Source organism: Rhopalosiphum maidis, chromosome 2, assembly GCF_003676215.2.
Source record: "Rhopalosiphum maidis isolate BTI-1 chromosome 2, ASM367621v3, whole genome shotgun sequence".
Taxonomy (NCBI): Eukaryota; Metazoa; Arthropoda; class Insecta; order Hemiptera; family Aphididae; genus Rhopalosiphum; species Rhopalosiphum maidis.
In genome coordinates this window covers 90,576,444-90,588,594 of record NC_040878.1, presented here as the reverse complement: position 1 = coordinate 90,588,594, position 12,151 = coordinate 90,576,444, and the positions used below count along the sequence as shown (strand labels likewise).

The following is a 12,151-nucleotide window of genomic DNA, read 5'->3' as shown; positions in this document are numbered from 1 at the left end:
TAAAAACCGTACAGCCCACCAGCATGGTTGGTAGACGTTGGATGCACGCGAGGTCGTGACTCGCAGTGCTCTTATAATTACATATCATAACATAATCGTTCAGGTTATGATGTATTAGTATCCAACAACGATTCAAACAGCGGGAGTTCTGATTAGTATCGATTATGAGTGTATAATATGTTATATATGTATAAAAAAACCATATTCGTATAAAAAATAATGGTAGGGACTTAAAACTTCCTTTCTTATCCTTTAAAAAAAAACACGTTAAACTGATCATTTTGGAAGATATAATATAATAATATTATATTAAATGAAAAATAAAAACAATATTGAAATTTAAACGAACATTACATATATATTTTTTTTTGGCAGTTTCCAGTTTTTTATGTTTTTTTAATATTGATAATTCAACCTTACAGCGGTAAAAAAAATCTATAAATGTTTATACATCGTAAAATAATTTAAAAATAATTGTTTTAAAAAACAAGTGAATATAGATATTTAAAAATAACGTTTATAATATTTAATATTCATTAATAATATTGTGCTTATTACCTTTTGATTTTAAAACGCAAGGTCTTTGTTGCATATTATTTTTTAAAGGGTAAAATTGTGTAAGGTATATTATTCTTATATTTTATTATTTTATTATCTCGATTGGTAAGATATAAATCATTATTACTTGCCAACTTATATATGCATTTCTAGTATTTTTATAATTAATTAAAATGAGTTAATAAATATAATTTAAATAATGATTTAATCTAATTTCAAAAGTATTAAGTTAATAAATGTGTTGATTAAACGTAGGTGTAATTATTAATTATTGATTCAACATACATTAAGATGCTATTATTAACAAGTTGGCTAATTAATAAAGCATACTAAAATAAAAAAAACATTACAAAGTATTTAAAAAAATCTAATAATATATAACTTTGAAAAAGGCTTCGAAATTATTTATTAAAACTCAATTAAATGTAATTGAAGTTTAATATCTTTATAAATCAGAAAATACTTAATTTTTAGATTAAAATCTTTATTTTTATGTATTTAATTAAAAACATATTCGCAAATCTATATGGTGACAATAATTGTAATGTGTAAACTATAATTTAGTGTTAAATATTTTTTACCATATAAAATTTACTTTAATGTGAATTATTTTAAATTATAGAGACTGTTTCAGATTAAAAACAACTTTTTAAATTAATTTTCAGTTTCAGATTTATTTCACCAATTTACGATTAAAATCAACGCCATAACGCCATAAAGTCACTTTAAGTTTTATCGATAGGTAGATGATTTCTTCACTTAATGCTCATGACATTTAATAGTCTAAGTATAATTCATCACATGTACTTATTATTAAATAATTATTTATTTAATATATAATATATTATAATACATAAATATAATAATAATAAAAATATATATCTTTCAGCATACTTATACGAAGGCTGAAACTAAGTCATTAATTACTACATGTACTTAAGTTTTACTTATTATTTAGTTGAGTTTTTTTTTAAATACTTTTTCGATAGATTTTTAATTTAACAAAGTGCGAATGTATGATTATTAATTATAATAATTTACATTTTTTTTTGTACTTTTTTTATATACATTCAAAAATTAATAACTAAACAATCTAAAATCTATAATGTAAATGTATAAATCTATTATATTATTAATTATTTGTTGAAGGTTTTATTAATTTCATAATTTTAATAATTCAGTATCTCAAAGAACTGTGAACAGTTATACCTGATTGCATAGGGTAATTTATAGACGATTGTTCAGACAAAAGGTTTAGTAGTCGTAATAGTTTGACATAATATTTTAATTTCAACTTGAACAATATTTCCGATTAACTCAACAAAATAGAATATTGATTGGTATATGTTTTTTTATGTCTATTTTTCAACTTAAAAAAAAATAAAAGTTTCATGGAAATTAGAAAGTAGCTAAAATTCAGTAGCCGGAAGTGATGTTTAGAGTAAATTTTACTCGCATGATAATTGCATATTAATTGCTTGTTTAATTCGTGGGATTTTTAGAATGTTTTAAAATTTATAAAGAAGTTAAATTATTGTAGAAACATTTAAAAATAGTTTAAACTTTTTGATGAAAAAAGATTTTTTATACTAATATTGAATTTAATGTTAAGTAGATATTTCTTATGAAAAATAAGCTTTGTTTCTTTTTTTTTTTGGCATTAATTTTGATACATTAAATAATAAAAGGCCTTACGCTTTACATAAGTACAGTTATACCAACTGTTTATTTAATTTCTATTTAGTAATTATTTAAACCGTAGATATATTATAAATAATAAGTGAATATAAAAAATATGATGCATTTTTGATACAAATAGGGCTATAATTCATTAACGATCGAACAGGTGCTTAAACATTTTTTATTTATTTACATAATATTTATAGTTGTACAATTACGATGAAACCAATAGGATATTATAAACAATTTTTTACAAACCTAATTTTTTTCTGTCACTGCAAATCATATTATGCAGTCCAAAATAATGGTGAAAATAATATGTATTTACATACAAGAATAATAAAAATAATAAAACTGGACTATGTGTATTCATACATATTGTGCACTAAAAAACTAGTCGTTATAATTAACCGGTTTTACTAAAATGCATTAGTGAATAATAAGTCCACGAAAAATAATTTCAACCACCCAGCCATCTTCACATAATATCATTGTGTACGTATAAGTTATTAAGGTAAACATAGTATAACTAACTCGTGATAACAGGTAAAACACAATGCCAATTTTGGTCACCATACCGTATATTATAAATACATAATGTATTATTAATAATATTGATAAGCAACCCGTGTTTTGGTTTTTTTTTTTAGATAAATGCGTACAAGCATTATTTGGTAGGGCGGAAAAATAACTTTGTGTGTCAAATTCTGACCGCTTACCTGCTGCAAATATGTATATGATGGCTGACAGTCACGTTGATTAAACGTTTTTACGCCTAACGATTTGTTCCACATGACCGGTGAGCTGAAAAAAAAAACAAAATTATTATAATGTAATACATTTTTTGTTTTTTTTTCTTTTATTATTATTATTTTCTACGACTGTATAATACACACACATTTCGTATATTATATGAAGTGTAGACAGTAGAGTTATTACAACGCGCGAGATTTCGTCATAACACAACAGTAGAACAATTTAATAGGTAGTCAAACTGCATAAAATTGTACGTACAATGTAAAATATACATAGGTACTACGTATAATCAAGTGTAGGCACATGTCAATGCTTCGAATATTTCTGATAACACGTATAAAATTTTAAAAAAAATAGTAAAAAGCGATGTAAATGCGTAGGTTAGACTAACATAACCCATTGCATAGAGCTATAATATATTATACACGTAGGCCTACGGAAATGTATTCAAAGCAGGGTAAAGGGGCACATGACTTTGTTTCTAAAAAAATTATCACAAAGCAAATATAAATTATAATATACACTATACAGTGGTTTTTTTTTTCAAATTGTACACGTAACGGAATCAGTTGTTGTATGGTAAGTATATTACATGAATAATATATTATATAATTATAATCATAATATTCACAATAAACTGCATTTATGTATATGCCTTAAGTGGCTTAAGCAGAAGTATTGAAAATAATATGTTCTCTGCTATACAATGACTTTTTAAATATGTACCTAGATACATCATTTACTCATACTATAAGTAAGCTCAGCTGAGAAAGGTATGTCTACTCTAAGTTTCATTCGAGGATATGAAAATATCTACTAAATTCGACAGTATAATACGATTTCAGTTAGTTTTTCTTTTGTAAACTACGACTTATTTGATTGTGAATTTCGAACAGCCCTGCGGATTCGCTTAGCACCCCAAGTCACCAATACTTGTAATATTATACTAATAACATAAATTGTTATTTGTATCACCTATTCGATATCTATATAACTGCTATATTGGAACGTTTGGCCAAAAACGTTTCTGTCGCGAGCGCGACATGCAATTCATTATATATATGTATAATGATATTAAACTATACGTATAGAATCATATGACTTTCTAGGAATCCATCGGTCGCGTATTATAATAAATCTCACCGCGACTTGCGATAAAAATCGACATGCGTTTATTATGTGCACGCGTCCGTTTTCGACTTGGGTCACGGAGGCCATCGAAATCTAAACACGCGTAAATGCCAAACGCGTACATATAATATATACCTACTATTATTATTATAACGCCGAGTACTTCCGTCGGACTCGTTGTAACTCCGGTACCGCGCAGATAATAATATGACGTGCATTATATATAAATAGGTATACCTCTTATACAACTATGATTAATGTTTTTAATATTCTTACTCGCCGCTTCGTACATTCGTATCGCGTACATGGTAGTGTTATTTATTTTGCCAAATCCGTACCACGCTGTACATCGTTCTCTAAACAAGGTACCTAAGTTCGAAATTATATATGCCAAATATAATAATATGTACATTTATTATATTATTATTTAGATCAACCCAATCGGCCCGCGTTTCTGTCGCGTGTCCTTAAGGGTGTTTTAATTTTCAACGTTAGATTATGTTATATGAAGCCATGAAGATAGCGTGTCTATCAAATGCATTATTAAACATACTATGCACGACTCGTGAGACTAAATATTATATTAAAATATGTAGGTCAAACGCTCATAATCTGCAGACTTGCACGTACACGTATATATATATAATATAACTTTGTTTGCCGGTTTATTATTATATGATTTTGGAGTAGTCACATGCATAAGACCATTGCGGGGGACAGACGGTAAGAAAAAAAAACTGCGAAAAAAACACGTCACTCGCATAGTTCGGGTGACAGGCGCGGAATTTTATATAGTAAATAATGTTATACACCCGGTCGAGTGCACTAGAGGCCCAATTACGCTGTATACATACTCTATGGCACTATAATACATTATGGTATTTAGTAAATGTAAAAAACTAAAAACCTAACTCACAATAAATTTATTCGCCTTCGGGTAGCTGCACAGCTTTAACAAAACAATTTTTTTTATTTATATATCTATAATATCAATCGTACGTAGTTGTATTATATATTATCCTGAGGCTAGTGAAACTCAGTTCGATGAATAAGAAATTATGTCAAAATTATACGTCATAAATATATTATGAATCGGTGTTCCGGTTTTGAATTATATATATTTAATACCTATAGCTACAGCAGGTATACTATATGTGTGTTTAATAGTAGATTATAATATACTTCAAACGAAAAGTGAATTTTTATTTTTGGTCGAGCAAAATAGTGGTGGCTGATTGACAGGATGCTGGTTTTATCTTTGGAAATGGTTAATCAAATCTTTGACTCGATCTATGTATTTTCCAACGGTACAGTGCCGGTCGACCCACTCATTTCTATCGTTTCCTAGACGGTAACTATTATAATACTGCCACCACCATCACATAAATACTACTACTACTACTGCTACTACTAAAAATACTACTACTTCTACTATAATATAGTCTATTGGTCTTATACTAGGTATTATTGTTACTAGGTAGGTAGGTATATATAAATATATTCAGAACGGCATTCACATTCCAATGTCAAAAATAATAACCGAATTGGTTCCGGGCCAAAGACGTATTGGTCTTTATTTTTATTGATATATTCTATTCAAAATTAAAATAAATATTTAGTGTTTACAAACGTATTGACTATTAAAAATACAATAAAAATGCTTTTAAAATCTATAGAAAATAAGAATAATAAGTGAATTTATTAATGCAAATACGACCAGTTTTAAGTTCTGGATACTACTGAATTAGAAATTTTAATGATCTATAACTGACTATATTACCACTATTAAATTTAATAGAAAAGTTCGAATCATTTAATAGAGTTCTATAAATATATTATAATATTATATTGTATACAAAAATATTCCTACCTCGAAATAAATCAAGTGTGTTATAAATGTTAAAGTGAAAATAGTTTCTGTTTAAATGGACCATAAAAAACTATCCAATTATAATTTTAATTTAAAATTATACCATTATATTACTTTCAAACATCAACATCACTAAAGGATTATATAGTAAATTAATAAAAATTGACGGTTTCGTCATAATTAATAATATTAAAGTTATACTTTTCGCGCGCGGTTCGCGTATCGTATCGTATACCATGGAGTGTATTAAAATAAAAAAATAAAACGTTATTATATATTATTATCATTAGGTCAGTTCATTGAGCCAACGCCCGGATGGTTGAAATCATATATAGACGATATATAGTTCTAATGATAATATAAAATAAACACGCGCAACTACTTAATTTAAACTCGAGATTCCGAGAAAAAAAATTAGCATTTTAGTGATCTATGACGGATTATGATTGCATCGAGAAAAATGCATTTGGTTTTAAGAATTAATATTAAATCATGCGGATTCCCACGATTTAAAAAATTGTTGTTTAACATTTAATTTATTTATCATACGATGCATACGCAAATTGAAGAGTCTAAAAATATATGCCATTATGATGACCTACATAATATTCGTTTTTGCAACTGCAGAGAAAATATTATCGGGTATCATGCCTGAAAATTGCTTCATTTGAATTTAAACTGTAAAAAACACTAAACACCGAATACTTCATTCTTGAAATTTGTTTTAACGTATAAAAGTAGTTTGAAACTGAATTAATTTTAAAAAAATATTCGATTAAAATATATAATATGTTAATTAATAACTTAAATAAATAAATGATATTATCAAAATACTGTCTATAAACAAAATTTAATCGTAAAACAATATTGTCGGTTAGGTGAAAACTGAAAAGCCATAATAATAGTGTTCTGTTGTTTTCAAAACGCTTAAAGGATGTGGCCAATTAAGAAATATTATTACTATGACGGACATGAGTGTTGTAACGGTATAACGTATGTACATTATATAGTCATTATATTTTTAGTTTTAATTAAAAGTGAGGAATATCCAAATTCAGACAGAGCGACGAGATTGGTGGAGTTAATAATTTTATTTTACGAATCGACTGTAGGTATATTGAGTTCCAAAGGAGAAATCGTTTACTGCAGCATGCGGACGAATTAAAAACAAAACCGGTAAAAAAAAAAACCATGGACTAAGGAATTATAGTGACAAATCCCAGTTAATTTGGTATGGTAAATAATGTATTCACATATTATTTATTTATGTGTATAAAAAAGTGACTAATAATAGTTTGACGTTGAACTCATTATGATTTTCAAAGAATCACCATTGTCTACAACTCTACAAGACTATAAAATATTTCTATTGATTTTATGATGACGGTTAAATTGGTTCTTTTCATCTTTTTCTGCACGAACATTATATTTTGGACAGATAGAGCGATCCTGTAAAAGTTAAAGTTGCAGCCCTATCAATCGTTTATAAATTAAGTTTAAAATAATTATATTAGTTAAATCTTTGAATATAGGTATTTTTTTTTATTATCAGCACAATCTATACAAAAAACTTGGCAGTTTTTAAATTTAAAATTTAAAGAAAAATATGAAACACACTCGCCAAAAACAAAGCAACTGATCAATCCAAATCTTGGATCAACAATTTTTTTAATTATTATCATTATTATACTATACAGTATTAGCTTTTGTTCTATCAATCCATAATTAATATACTTTGTTTGTCCTCATCGATTCCGTGAAATTCTAATAAATTATATTTTATATAATATATAGTTACAGTATTCGTCATGCCGATAACAATTTAGTAACATATAATATTTATATTGTATTTAATACATAATATACCTAGTAAATACATAAATATGATATAGAAACATTGAGAAAATTAAATATTATCAAAAGATGAGATAATAATAAGAACGGTAAACGTGTGACCAAATATAATAATTACATTACGCAAGTCGAAGTTTTCGAAAAAAAGTATTATATTATTTACAAAATATCATATTCATTCAACTCGTGAACCGTAAACAACAGAAATAGCGGACGTAAGTGGTGCACGAGGTGCGCTATAGGTCAAATTTTCGCATCACATTTTATCACCAACTTTAAAATATTTTAATATTGTATAAAAATAAAAAATCCTGAAACAAATTTATAAATATATTATGTAAGTGGGCGACATAGTATAATACATTGATTTGTACGCTTAATTCAGAACTTCGATAATCAAATTTAAACGCACTCATTATAACACGGAAAAAGTACGTGTACTCCACAAATAGAATTATTAAATTATAATAATATAATATTTTCAGTCGTGGAAAAAAAAAATTCGGTAGTGTAACACAAATTGTACACGAGCAATTTTTATATATTTTGTTTCCGTCAGAGATATATTAGTTTTAATAACTAGCGTTTGAAGAATTGATTTTTTTTTTTAATAGTTTTGCAATAAACATAGCTACTATAATAGTGAATTACTATAAGATAACTAATATTATTTCATATTTATGAATAATGATAAGATTTTTACATTTTTTTCCTATCAATATAGAGGGCAAGTTTAATAACAAAGTTGGCTAGATATCATAGTAAGTAAAATAATGATTACTATAACTTTCTTACATATAATTTTACTGATGAATAAATTACATGGTATAGATTAACATCGGTAATGCAATTATTACAAGTTAACATATTTGCCTGTGAATTAATAAAAACTAAACAATAATTAAAATATTTTATGGTAAACTTTAATATATTATAAATATTTTTAATGCATGTATAAAAACTAGCCACAAATCACAATATACTTTGTGAAATCTTAAATGTAACCTATGGCTATATGGTTATTATATTATCAAAACGTGGTGGGATATGTTATACGATTCACGTTAAAACACCCGACGTATAATGTAACGTAGAAGGTACACGTTACATCATCGGGAAAACTGCGAAGAGAGTGTTTTAGTAAGACGTATCGACAGTGTTACTCGATTAGAAATCGTGGCTGATAAGGGTTGAGGGTAGCTGTCGGAGAGCTCGTTTGATCATTATTATTATTTTTTTATTATCATTATTATTATTATTACACTCGCGAGCACACTAAAAAAAAGACACACCGTTTATTTATATATAGGTACTACGTGTATAACATAATATATATATATATTCGGTATGCGTGTGTGCAGAGAATAGAAAGAAAGAATAAAAAACACGTTTTTTTTTCTTTCCACCGCGTCGAGATTCTCCGTGTGTACCAGAGCGTATACGACGGCAGCGTTGGTCGAGTACGGACCGTGACTGTAGTGATGGTGCATCGTCGGCGGGAGGGGGGGAGCGAGTGCGGCGACGACTACGATGGCACGTCCCGTTACCGCCGACACCGGTCGGTCGTCAGTCCGTCCGATTCACTCTGTCTCTGTCTTTCTCTCTTTCTCTAAGTTTTTTACACACGCGCGCGAGACTACGTTTTTTATTATTATTATTTTCCCTCAAGTGGGCCGTCGGATTATTATTATAATATTTTATTATAACCACGAACGTGTTCGCCCAAGGACGCGCACGTCTCGACCATATAATATCACACTGAGATTTCCCGTCATCGTTGCGGGCGGCGGCGATCCGTTCTATTATTATTATATTTTTTTTCAATATTATTTTTCCGTACGGAAAAACGTATATGCCGTCGCCGCCGCCATATACCGTTAGACGCAATGATCATCGTGGTCGCGGTCGTCGTCCAAGGACGCGTTCACCAGTCATCACCGCTACGATGGTTCCGCGCGCGCGTTCAGTCCGATTCGTCGTCCACCGCCGCGACTGGCGATGGCAGGGACCCTATAGTTATTTTATCGCTGTCGCTGACAGGCGCGTTGACCTGGTCCTAATGGAAAAGCGTCTAAATTTAAAAAAAAACCCCGTCTCTCATATGCTCAACCGCGCACACATTGTACATCTGCTGTAAATTAACACGGCAATACAGTGCTGGGAGACTTCGATACCCGAGACACCTCTGCAGTTGTGTAAAATGGCCAATTGGCCTGTATGAATTGCATCGCTCTGACATAATATCTGTACACTAGCAAGGTAGGTTAGGTTAGGTTAACCTATTGCCATATAGTAAGATTTTAGCAGGAAAAAGTTATTAGTCTACATTGTCTAAAAACTGTGTGTAATAACAAAATACAAATGGTAAATTTAAATAAAATATTAAAACTAATAATATTTGATTTAGCAAAGTAATATATATATATATATTTAATTCCAATAATCAAATACAACTAAAAGTATTATATTACAATATGGTTGAGTACCTTCTATAAATGTGTAAATGAATCACTATCGTGATTATTAAAACAGGCAATGTACTTAAAATGTTAAATTTAATTGATCATATTACACAAAATAACTAATTATTATAAATTGTTCTTACAAGAATAAAAAATAGGCGTTAAATGTTATTTATTTAAACTTGTTTTTCGATCTCAAAACACGCATTGGAGACTAAAAATAAATCCTTTTTTTCTCCATCATAATATTATTATAGCACAATAATAAGTTATATAAATTCGTCAATACCGGGCTAGTCGTCATAATACAGTAGTATACAAATATAATATGATTCGCGACCTTAATTGCCGGATCTGCTAGTATATAATATATATATATATATGTGTGTGTATAGGCACCTTGTACAATCATTAACGTCGGGGCACATTATTTTGTACATATACTGTACATGAGTATAGTAGCCGGTAGTACACAATTACTGTATGTATGTACGTATGTGTGTACCTGTGTGTCTGTGTGTATTGTAAATACTTACGACATTACACACACAAAGTACCAACGGTGTAGAGTGTGCGCAGTGCTAGCGGCAGGAGACCACCACGCTTTCGTTGAGCGCGCGCCGGACGATGACGCCGAAACAAAAAACATTTACAATTTTATTTATTGTTCAGTCGCGTAGGTACCTAAATATAGCATTATATTCGTGTTCGGGACGCGACAAAACAATAATTATTGTGCAATGGCGGTGCGTTAGTTCGTTTCCCAAACGTTAAAGTGTACGTCATATATATATTATACACCACCGTGCACATAATAATAAGTATGTATTATAGTATATATAATATACAGGCACTTAATATATAGTTTTTGTGGGTGAGTAGGGGATACTAAAAATTTCCTAAACGACATAATGTAAGTCGTTAAGTCATTATTGAGCAACACGAATTTTCAGTAGGTACGCTTTATCGCCCCTTAATAATATGTTGTATTTCCAATTCAAGTTAATGTTATTTTAGCGTAGGTGATCTAAAAATATGTTTGTTAAAATTTTTAGTTAATTGTAATTTTGATGACATTTATAGGAGCCGGTCATTTGGTATAATATAATATGTATATAATATGTATAACTAAATATTGTGTACAGTGTACACAGTACACAAGACGCGTGGATATTTTATACGCCTAATATCCACTAATGTATATACTGTAGCAAGTATAATAATGTGCCTACTCGTTAAAATTACAATCTACATACATATATAGAAGGTAGAATACAATAATGGATTTACATTTGCTAACTGCAGAGATGTGTTTAACATACACATTATAGACCCTCTCCGACATAAGATTTTATTATTACATATTAATTCTCGCACAACACGCAAATCACGTTGTGTGAATTCCATGTATTCAAAATCACGTATACACATTATGTATAATATGATACATATTATAATAATTGTGAGCCCGATCGCTAAAATGTTGTACTCTTGTTATATGATAAAAGTAAAAAAAAATGAATAAAAAATAAATAAAATAAATGAACTTCATGGTCTTATAAGACCGATGATAAGAGAGGCGTATTTAGAGCAAAGGGGGGCAATCGCCCAGGATTATAAATCACTTAAAGGAGCGCAACGCTAGAAGTTAAATTTTTTGAAGTTTAAGTTTAAGTTTTTAGGGGGAAAAAAGGGCACCAATATATTTTTGCACCTAGGCTACCAAAAACGTAAATACGCCTCTGGATGATAATTTTTGTGAACATACTATTGGCACGTTTCATTATGGTTTATGAAATAATTGTTACCTAGTCAAAGGAATAATCTTATTTATTATTAC

The 12,151-nt window shown here is 28.9% G+C and overlaps 1 protein-coding gene across 1 annotated transcript in view; it reads right to left on the bottom strand.

The window, feature by feature from the left end:
* Positions 1-12,151, bottom strand: part of LOC113551582 (rhoGEF domain-containing protein gxcI) — a 65,684-nt gene that overhangs the window by 26,919 nt on the left and 26,614 nt on the right. Inside the window, 1 exon segment of the mRNA XM_026953901.1 lies at positions 2,958-3,042. The gene's annotated coding sequence lies outside the window, so the exon portion shown is untranslated.